Source organism: Lottia gigantea (assembly GCF_000327385.1).
Source record: "Lottia gigantea unplaced genomic scaffold LOTGIsca_52, whole genome shotgun sequence".
Classification (NCBI taxonomy): Eukaryota; Metazoa; Mollusca; class Gastropoda; family Lottiidae; genus Lottia; species Lottia gigantea.
The window spans coordinates 904987-917015 of record NW_008709781.1 but is presented as its reverse complement, the minus strand read 5'-3'; positions in this window follow the sequence as shown (position 1 = coordinate 917015).

Here is a 12029-nt window from a genome sequence, read left to right as displayed (position 1 = left end):
CCAAAAATATTCCTGATTACTTGTAAAAAAAATTGTAATTTTGGAAAAAGCATCAAATTGTGTACTCTAATACTCTCGAAATATGTTTATAATTAGTTTGAAGTAGATCAAATATCCAAAAATAATTGTTTATACATGGGTAAATATGTTGATATACCATGGTATAATAGTCACAATATTGTCTTTAAAAATATCATCATATCATTAGAGTGATATTAATTATAATAGCATACTAATGCACTAGATCTTCATTGTGCCAACAATATCAAAAATGCATGACAGGTTTTCTTGATGTTTGTGTTATTTTCAATAATAAAGTTAGTGATATTAACTTAGTTTACAGTTAAATAATCAATTTCTACCTATTTTTACAAATTTTGAAAATAAAATTTGTGTTTATTCACACTCTTAAAGATAATTATAAAACCATTCCTATAAAAAAAAAGTTTAGTTTTTTCAAAATCTACTATTTAGCAGTTGGTATTGCTTTATGCATATCAAGAACTAATCTGATCACAAGCTAGAATCTTCTACTGGATTTATTTTATTATCATGAGACAGTGTCTTGTCAAAGACTAAAGCTTTAATTTCATAATTTTTTCTGATGTAGCAGGTGCAGGTAGGGTGTTCACCCTTCTAGAATGCCTGACACAACTGCTTCTTTGAGCTTAGCTTACACATCACAAGATTACATCGGTAATAAGGGTTGAAAACCAACATCAGACAGGCTTTAACATCAGACAGGCTTTCAGAAGCACTTGCTGTGGTGTTAAGAGCCTTGTGAAATCTATTTATAACTTTAAATAAAAAAAGTTTGAGATCCTTCAAGGACAGATTGTAGCTAAGAGGTCATTTGATTGGTTTTGCTGAACAAATGGCAGCCATGGGTTGTAATATCAGCTTGTGAGTCTTGTGACCTTGAATATGTGAACTTTCCTCATTATTCCAGTGAGCCAAGCTATGGAAATCCAGGAGAATATGAATGTCTTTCTTTCTCTCCACAATGAATACCAGAATTGTGGCAAAACTCATCTTCACTATTACTTTTAATATTACTATACTCGTTTCCGATGTAAACAATTGTTGATAGTTGGAACATGTAATATTAATTTAGAGTTTGTTTACAGTATACATGTTACTGTCTATCTAATATAGGTCAACTTCCGTAAACATCAGATACAATACAGTAACAAGCTTATCTGTTAATAGAATAATTACTGACATTTAAAACACTCAGGTTGTCGATTTTATTTAACATGCAAATCTCTTTATTGCTGACATTGCTGATTTTATTCCTAATTACCAATTAACGTAAATTTCAGATACTATCTTACAATTCTGATTTGTATTAACAAAGAGGCAAGGAAAAGGATTTTATATTTATTTCATTTCTATCAGATTGTATGTTTTTTCTACAAGAAGATTATAAAATGTTTTTGTGTGGTTCACAAAGCTATACACAAGCCTATTTCATGCCTACATTTCACTTCAATATGAAACTTTATCTAGGGCATTATTCTCAAAAATTTATCACAAGATAAAATCCATATTTTAAGAAATTTAAATTCAAAATTGTTTTTAGTGATTGACTATTTAAAGGTCTGAAACATTGAAATCATCTCAATCCATGATCAAAATGGAGTTTCAGCAGGTTCTGGGTCACAGAATGTAATACATATCACACAAGAAACGAACTCATCTCAACTATCTCACTGTCAGTTTTTAGTCATTCATATTATGCCACAAGACAATTTGTCTTTTATGCCAGAATCTTTACAGAAAGCTTGTTTGAATTGACAGATCTCAATAATCTTTATAAAGAAAGTAATGTTACAGTAGTAGTTCTATTCAGATCTATCAGAAATAATTCTCCATATTATGTGTATAGACTTGTCATATTTTTATCTTGTGCATAATCTTTGATTTTAAACTCATTGCATCAGTTTCTATTTATAACTTGAGTAATAATGGCATATTTTATTAGATTTGACAAATTTCTTCAATTTCATTTCGGCTCCTTACTTCTGGCCTAATCAGCAGCTATCATATTTAGTTTTAGTAATGAGAGTTAACCTTCTTGTTAGTTGTATGAAGTTCAATTGATCTTATCGGAGGTAATTTCTTAACGACTGTGTTTTTACGCTGTTTTCTTGCTTCCTAGATTCTATAAATCATGCTAGGGTAATTTTAAAACATCAATCAGCAGATTGGGCTAGGAATAAAATCATATCGTTAAATATACAATGTTTGATCAATGTTTACTGCTGTAGAAATTATAGAAGAATTGATTAGTTTTATTGAACTGTATTTAACGTGGCTTGACACCTGGAGAGAAGCAACTCAGATGTCAGAACATTTTAACAAGATATATATTCCTTGACATTTTAATACTTTTAAAAATATTCAAGTTAAAGAGCTGTTCCTGCTGATGGATAACAATTTTGTCTCATAAAACATTTTCCTTCTCATATTTATTCATATTATGTAAGAGAATAAAATGAAACAGGTTTTACAACTACTCTTTTGCTTCTGAAGGGGCCAATACAGTGTGCTATAATGCTATTATGCTCTTTTCAATTTTCAGTTGATAGATCTTTTAGTATACACCCTATAGCATCCAGAATTAGTTTATTATGATAGTTTGAGTGTGCCCATACCTCTATAAACAGACATGCTATGTTTAATTGATGCATCTGAGCATGTCAGTTCAGCTTAAGTTTGGAGAGATCCTACAGTACTCTGCGCTGCTAAAGATGAATCATTTCATTAGATCACCTACCTGGCTTGCAAAAAAAGTTCATACTATTGATAGTCTTAACTATAAATGAAATGATATACACACCGTTTTCCTCCTACTTTCCTGCTCTGGAAAGGGAAAATGGGGAAACACCAAGCCTACACTTTTCAATTTCCAACTTTCATTATCTTTTACTTGCATAGCATGTAAACATGTGTCACATTTTTACATTTCAAAAACACTGACAGAGAGAAACTTGTTGAAAAATCTTTAGGTGCCCAAAGGTAAACCCTTGTGAAGATCACACAGTAGCAAGTGCCAAGCATGATCTCAATCTCAGCTAAACGTTACAAAATATCTGTTTTGTAGTATAATATTAAAATAGTGAAAACTAAGTGGTCTGATAAAGTTACAATAACTGATCAATTTTCTTACACAATTTCTATAGTAATCAATACCTAACTGTCACTATCCTGTATCTTCAACTACTGGTAATTTTATATCATGCCTTCAGGATCATTTTAGGATGTTTCCACAGAAAATTGTCTCTGATGAAAGATTTTATTGAGCCACATACCATCATAGTATAATAGCTGTCAATCATCTGACAATGTTCAACTCTTGGTGTCTTTGTTATCCAGTTCTGCTTCTTGAACATTATATCTTCTGCCAAATTTTTCTCTAAAACTTTGAATAATACATGCCTGTAGCCATATACAAATTCTAATTTGCCTAAACTTAATGTGTAGTTTGTAATGTTTCTGATGTCTAACAAGATTTCGCCTACAACAAAATATTGACACTTCTAGAGCTTTATAATATCATACTTCTTTTTAAACAGATCATACCATTGATGATGATGACGTTAGATTGTTACTGTCTGTAGAGACACAACAGATGAAGTTGTGCAAGGATGAGATTTAAACCTTGTATGAGCTATACCACAAAAAGACTTAAAAATGATGTCACTGCCAATGGACATTTACAAATCCACTTTAACCAGCTCCTCTTTTAGGGTCCAATTACTCTGTAAATGTCTAGTTGTGAGTTGTTGGTCTCCCAGTACCCCTTATTTCTATTCGAGACCAAAAGTCATAACTTTTATAAGTTAACTACTAAATGAAAAGTATAATTTTATAATTACAGCATTTATCAAACTGGCAGCCAGAAATGTTTTCTAGTGAAATGTAAAGTCGACAGTAATTTCACGTGTCTGTGGGTGGAAATAGATATAGGAATATACAGACAGATAAAGTAGATGGTAGAATCTTATCCTTCCATTACAAACAACAATCTATAAAAATATCTGAAAATGATTCATTATTATTATCAATATTAGGGTATAGAATCATTCTCTGATTTCACGCTTGACCTGAGAAAAATAACAAATGATTTCTGAACGGAGTGGAATAATTCCTGGTAATCCTTTCTCTGAAATCTATATTGTTTACTATATTCTATTTACTAATCAATTTTAATGTTATTCTATAGATAATAGTTTATCAGCTTCAATGCACATGAAATGGAAACTCATGTAACTGTCAATCAAATTATGATTTTGAGTTAAATACAGGCTGGGGGAGTTTTAAAATATCTGCTAACTAAGCTGTTTTGATAATTTGGATTAAACAAAATCTAATTGATTGGATGTATGTGATCTAAATTTGTCCAGGTTTTCAAACATTCAATAGGCAATAATTCTCTGAAAGGATTGGGTTGACATACTCTTAATTTTATGTAAGTGATATCCTAAACCAGCCTGATTTTATTACTCCTCATACATAAAATGATAACCAGATTTCTCTATGTATGGTAACAATTGGACTGTATGCATTTACTTTTTTCACCTGCATGTACAGAAGTTTTTCATCCAGGAAGCAATTGGTTCTGGCAAGACAATCAATGTTCAATAGAGAAACTAAACAAAATGAAATCTAACTTTAAATATAGTTATTGAACATCTATGACTGATTCAAAACATATCAGTGAACTTTAAGTTTGAGGTAGTTTAAGTAGTAATCAACACAATGTTTGTAAAGTTTCTATTACTATTTATTTTACCCAAACTAAAGCTAGTGTTTATATTTTGAATCAGACCTGGATGCATAAATATATCTTTGCTTAACACTATCTGAATCAAGTTCAAAAGAAAAAAAAGTTATCTTCTGTATATTAAACAACAAGAGTTAGGGTACCACAGTATAAAGCAAAAACAGTTTTAAAGTATTGCATTGAAGATCTAATTTGGTAGTTAAACCCCTTAACAATAGGATTTATAGATCAACATAAATGAATCTTGAATACATTTAGATTTCCTTATCAGTAATGAAGCCTTCTAGAGAGTTAGATTATCCAATTTGGAAGTAGGTTAATCTAGATTGTGCACTAGTGAATAAAATGTTCATACTTTGGTCTTAACTACAGAAAATATCTCATTTTATGTCTTGATCAGATTCTCTACTAAATTAAAGAGTTTTTCTGATTCTTAGCAAGACTTATTCCATTAAGAATAAAATATATTTCAATTTCAATATCAAGACATATCTTCTCAAAATTTCTGAAATACTGCCGTTACTCAAAAGTTTCTATAATTCAAAATGAAAATTAACTTGTCATTTCAGTTTGGCCCTTGAGAAAGAATTTAAATAAAATTCCAGGAAAATTCAAATTGAAATAATCAAATTTGCATGATAAATGGCAGATAATATAAGATTCTATATTTAACGCTATAAAATTATGTAACTGTGGTCATAAAGCGTGCTGATCACATCCAAGATATGAAGCTAGCTATTGAAAGTAAATTGTATTTTGGAAGAGAAATTAGCTTACGAGAAGGTCTATATTGGTGAAATGAAGTTGGTAGATTGGTTTCAGTGAAGAACAATTTAAAACCATGTTCGCTTGAGGGGAGATACGAGATAGACATACAATATCGTTACAATATATTGACAGTAAGAACGTCAAATTCTAGCCTAGCGAAACAAATTTGATAGATTCCTAAATCGTTTGACTCCATACTAAGAAGAAAATGAAATTTGTTTCTACGTAAACGACCCTTCATGTACTTTACTAGGTCTATTCAAGTAGACAACTCAACAAAAAACCTATCAAATTTTCAACCATCTTATGTGTTTTCTTCTTTGAATTTTTTTAATCTGAATTTTGAGCAGGCAGTGAATTGAAAGGTAGAATCTATTTCAAGATTGAAAAGAAAATTGAGTTTTTAGGTCTAGTGATTATATGGCACAAATCCTTGAAGAATTGAAAAATTTATCAGATCAAACCACCAAGACAAATTTTAAACACTAACATCAATAAAATAATGTCATCAAAATAGATAGTCATTTGATTGTTGCAGTGTTAATTAAATATGTAAAATCGGTCAAGTTCTCTTTTTTAGTACATTCTTCAAAATTGGGAATGTCCTCTCAATTCTTTTTCTTGACGATATATAGACTGGTAACAAGGCCATATACAGGTGTCTCTTGAAAACAAGGGACAAGATGTAGCTAAATGTATTATAGTCCTTAACCAAAGTTCAACTGAATTGAACCCACTTCTGAAGATGGTTTGAGCTTGCAACAAGATGTCATATATTTGTTGTTTGACTGTTGACGTTTTATGATGAAGATAGAAAAGAGTTAAAATCTCTATCTGCAATCTGCATGGGTGTGGTCATTTGGGACCAGGGTCTGTATTAATCCTATCCAGTTCTGAAAGCTTGTCACTGCTCCTCTGGGCCAAGGATCTTCCTTGGATATTATCTTTTGAATGATTAGTAGATTCCTATCTATTTCACTTGTAAAGACTCCTTTCATTTCATTATTTGAAGGATTAGTAAATGCCCATACCATGTGAGACTTTGCAATTTCCAGGAATGTCTCAGGAAAATTTCCAAAAGAACATTGTTGTTAATACTAGCATATTTACGCCATGAATAGCTAATAAAGTCTGGAAGTTTTATGGTACTGTAAGAAAGATAAAGATAGTAAGGATCAATTTGTCATGTTCAATCTGAGGACCATTAATAACAGACGCACAATAAAACTAGCAGTAATTAGTCACATAGAATACTGGTCATAAACCTGATATTAAAAATACCAGTGGATAAAATTGGATGTTTATACATAGTTATATCTTTTATATAGTTCTACTAGCAACATCATCCTCTAAGATATATTTAATGCTTACTCCTTCCATGACATTTTTCTTGAAAGCATAAAATCGGAAAGTCTAAGTAAGTTTTTCTTGTTACCTGCATCTGAGGGGAGCAAAGCAGTTTTACTTGCTCTTAATCATGAAAATCATGAAAAGGTGAAATGCAATTTAAGTATGAGATCAGTTATGTAGATTATTAGTACTATAGCAGTTTAGATTTGGAGTTTCAATTTGGATAGATAGTATTTGTTTTTTTTTTCTAATATTTTATCACTATCATCATAACATGTAAGTATCAGAATGGTTGTATACAGATAGGATAAAATATTGTCGAAGGTAAAAAACGATCAGTGTTGGGTATTGTGAAGATTACCAGTACTTGACTATCAATATAGTTTATGGTATTTAGTAGTAACTTATTGCCTGTGCTACAGATTTATACTGATTTTAGTAGACAGTTTATGGAAGCTGTAGTATTTTAGTAGAATGTAATAATTAAGTAAAAGGTACTTATAATCAATATATTGATAAGAGATATATCACTTGTCTTATCAAGGTTTATCTGGTTGGTTTCAGTTCTTGAAGGTCAGAAACCAGGAACATCAAATTATGAGCGTTTCTGTTCCAGTCTTTTTAAAATTCTTTACAAACTGGCCCCCTTTCTCAAAAATTGAAAATTTATTGTCAAGATACATTGTTGATGTCAAGACTCTGATTACAATAACTCCTTCCTAGATTTGATATATTCAAGCAATAAGTTCTCTGTCTTTGTTTATCAAAGATTCATCTCATTGTTCACTGCACAGTGTTGCCTAGCTGTCTTCATTTTCCCTGATAATGTGTTCTTTATCATAAAACTGTCACCATTAAAATGTGTATCTTCTGCATATTTGAAAAGCCTTCAGATCAAAGAGATCATTTTATCTACAAGGCAGTCAGAATCTGGTCCATGTAATATTGATAAAGTTATTACACGTATTTTACTGCAGCATTAAAACAACAGAACATGTGTAAGCTACTCAAATAACCCATTATATTCCAAGTTTCATTATCAAAAATTCATAAATAATATCTAAAGATATAAATCTACTTTCATTTTTCAAATTGATCACATTAAACATTTTTCTCATCTATGTTAAAAATATTGTAGTACCTACTTAACTGTATAATAAAATGAAATATATCGTAAAATCATTCAACCAGGCTAATATTGATATCAAACTTTGATAAATCGACACAAATTTCTATTTTTTTGTACCACAGTAGATTAGAAATGTACAAGATTATTCCAAAAGACATTTATCAAACGCGTGTGAAACTCTACAAAATTTGCAATAAATCATCAATTTCTAATATTTAATGGCACTATGTGATAAAATATAATCGAAAACCGTGCATTATTACATTAAACTCTGTTATATCACACGATTGATCAGATTTCACTTTACATCAGACAATTATAACATTTCATATATCATTTTTATACAAATATCATTGATCAAAATGACAAATCAAACTTTCATTTCCTACCCAAAATGTAAATAAAACACCTAAATGACCTTTGAAATGAGATATCAATTGCCAATAATTTAAAAATTTAATCTAAAATATTTTAGTTTTTTTGATGACCTTATGATCTTTGCAGGTCAAAGAAGATTAGGTTGTTATTATCAGTAACTACTTGCTGGAGGAGATCCACTCAGTCTGTTTGTAATGCTCATTCAAATCACATTATGTAAATTTCAATTTTCCATTGCAAAAATTGGATGGTGTTTAAATTTTGAAATCATCTGAATTAACCAACACTGAATTTACATTTTGATCACTTCAGAATAAACCCAAATGTTTGGAATCTTGGGGAAGAGCAGTGTAGAGAGTTAGGTGCCTGAACAAAGAGGATCCAGGTTCCATCTGGGTATAGGTTGAGAATAAACCTACTGACTTCAAACCTGATTCTGCAACTGATACCACTGTCCTGGTAAAGTTTCCTTCAATGCACACAGCAAGATAAGCTGTTTTCCCCTAGTGATTAGCCTGTAACTTGTTGTATCTCCAACGTCTATTGAAAGTGCAAAAAGTAAATTCCAGATACCTTTAAATCAAGCTAGAAAACAATACTTGAATTATTTTAACACATATTTTATAGATTAACTGATTTCATATCAGCAGTTTATTACAAAATCAATCATTCATAATACACGGCAAAAGACAAAATAACTTGAAGATTCGATTGAGTTTTTAAATTCTACCTTTGATGCTGTGAGAAATGAAAATAAGACAATTAGAACAACAATATTTCTGGTTTCTAGTATTAAATGGATAATGTTAAAAATGGCAGGAGATCTATTTTATCAACAGTACATCAGAAGAAGAAAATAAATCAATGTCCTAACATGTTACTTTGATGAAGTTGAAAAATAAAGACGCATGTTAGAAAAATCGTTTGTAATTTGAATGTTGTATCACAGCGGCAATGTTTTTATCAATTGAATTCCTATAGTAACCACCTAATAAGCATTCTAATTCCTGACAATAAGTATACTCAAGGCTGTCTTTGATCTCTACAGTATATAAAGGCATTAATTAAGTATTTTAAAAAATCGTTGATTCCGTTCACAGGGCGTTATTATTGTCCTGGTTATTGAAAATAGACCATACATCCTCTTGATAGATTTGCTTAATCAGGTGTAAAGTGGAAACAATATGGTGGCCATATGGAAATAGCCTCTAACATCAAAACTAAAGAGGCTTTCTATTGATGATAGAAATAATGTTATTGTATTTCGAGTCATTACTAATGATATTTAATACAATTACTATCAATCTTTAATATACACAATTAGTCATGTCTCATTGGTCACTGATTTGACTTATGGAATTGATGCTAAGAAACAAATATAGAAAGCTAAGTTAGTGATAGAGATTTCTGAGTTACTGTATAAAGCCAAGAAACTGAATGGTACAAAAAGGTAAGCTATTGTTACAAAATATAAGAAACTTATACAGAAAGGTAAATTACTGATAAAGAAGGTTAAGCTACTGATACAGAAAGTTAAGCTACTGATACAGAAAGCTAAGCTACTGATACAGAAAGTTAAGTTATTGATACAAACAGTTATGTTACTGATATAGAAAGCTAACCTACTGATAAATTGATACAGAAAGCTAACCTACTGATACAGAAAGTTAAGTTACTGATACAGAAAGCTAAGCTACTGATAAAGCAAGTTAAGCTACTGATACAGAAAGCTAAGCTACTGATACAGAAAGTTATGTTACTGATACAGAAAGTTAAGTTACTGATAAATTGGTACAGAAAGCTAAGCTACTGGTACAGAAAGTTCAGTTACTGATACAGAAAGCTAAGCTACTGATAAAGCAAGTTAAGCTACTGATACAGAAAGTTATGTTACTGATACAGAAAGCTAAGCTACTGATAAAGCAAGTTAAGCTACTGATACAGAAAGCTAAGCTACTGATACAGAAAGTTATGTTACTGATACAGAAAGTTAAGTTACTGATAAATTGGTACAGAAAGTTAAGCTACTGATACAGAAAGTTATGTTACTGATACAGAAAGCTAAGCTACTGATAAAGCAAGTTAAGCTGCTGATACAGAAAGTTTATTGATACAGACAGTTATGTTACTGATACAGAAAGTTAAGTTACTGATAAATTGATACAGAAAGCTAACCTACTGATAAAGAAAAGCAACGCTAATGTTACAGAAATATAAGAAACTAATAAGCAACTAATACAGAAAGCTAAGATACTGAAAGCTAAGTTACTGATACAGAAATTTAAGCTACTAATACAGAAAGCTATTCATGTACAATTATCAATGATAGGAGGATAGCTGGAATTGACCCATCAGCTGGTAAAGTCAGTATGTAGATGACTGAATCCCTTTTAGAACAAAAAATTACATGGAGGACTTTTCTTGTATGCCTTTCACTTTAAGAGCTTTAATAGACATAAGAGAATAGATATTGCAACAGTGAAAATTTCAGTGCCACAGTAAATAATTTCAGTCCCGCAGTGAATAATAAATTGGTTTATACAGACATCATTAATCGTGATCTTTGACTCAATCCTAAGAGACTTTAAAAATACATTACTATCCTTACTGATCTACAGTTAATTGAGGAAGATTTTTCTTTATGATTTCATAACATTCCAAATTTGATTTATTTTTCTGCCATATTTTAATTTGATTTCTGATAGTTAAGTTAATTTGTTTACTATTTATGTTTACAGCAACGTGCAATCAGAGTTGACTAAAAGATTGCTCTTTTTCCTAATTTTTTTCGAATTTTTCTATTGTGTTCATGATGTAAAGCATGTGTACTTATTATATTCTGTCAACCCTGGCATAAAAAAGATTCTCTTATAAAACAGAGAACTCAAACCAACAGCACTTGTCTTGGGAGAGGGTGAAAGAGAAAAAACAGTATGGTAATGGAGAAAGAAACCTAAAATAAAGGTTGTTCTCAAAAAATATAAACACTGCAGAAACTGAGCATGTATGCATCATTGTTAAAGATTTCATAAGTATGACTTTGGCGCAATAAAAACTTAGCGTTGACAGCTTAATGTATTAAAATTGTCACTTCAGTGACTCAGACATGCAGTTTTTAACAATAATGATGAGAAAAAATTGTCCAATTTAAGATAATTTGTGATTCGTGTTTCTAACAAGACAGATTGAAGACTGCAAACGACAGAAGTTGGAAAGAAAAGCTGAGGGAAATAGTCAGTAATTGAATTAACTCATGTTTATCTTTTGTATATCAATATGTATCTTCACAAGTCAATGTCGACTCGCGACTCAAGGACCGGAGAAAATTTGATAACGCTTGATGAGGTCTGGAGAAAATTTAATACAGCGACTTACAATTGAATCATTCCACTCTTGAACATAGGAAAATCAAATCAAGTATCGAAGAAAGCTAGGTCAAAAAATATTATCTGCTGAATTGTTGCCATGATGTTGACATTTGCCTGAAGCCATACATAGGGTTTCAGGAGCCATATTGATTTTGGTGGAGAGTATTCGAGGTTGGCTGTGATTTTTTTACAAGGGCTTTATCACAAGGACAAGAGTTGCTATTAGATTCTTATGTAGACTTAAAGA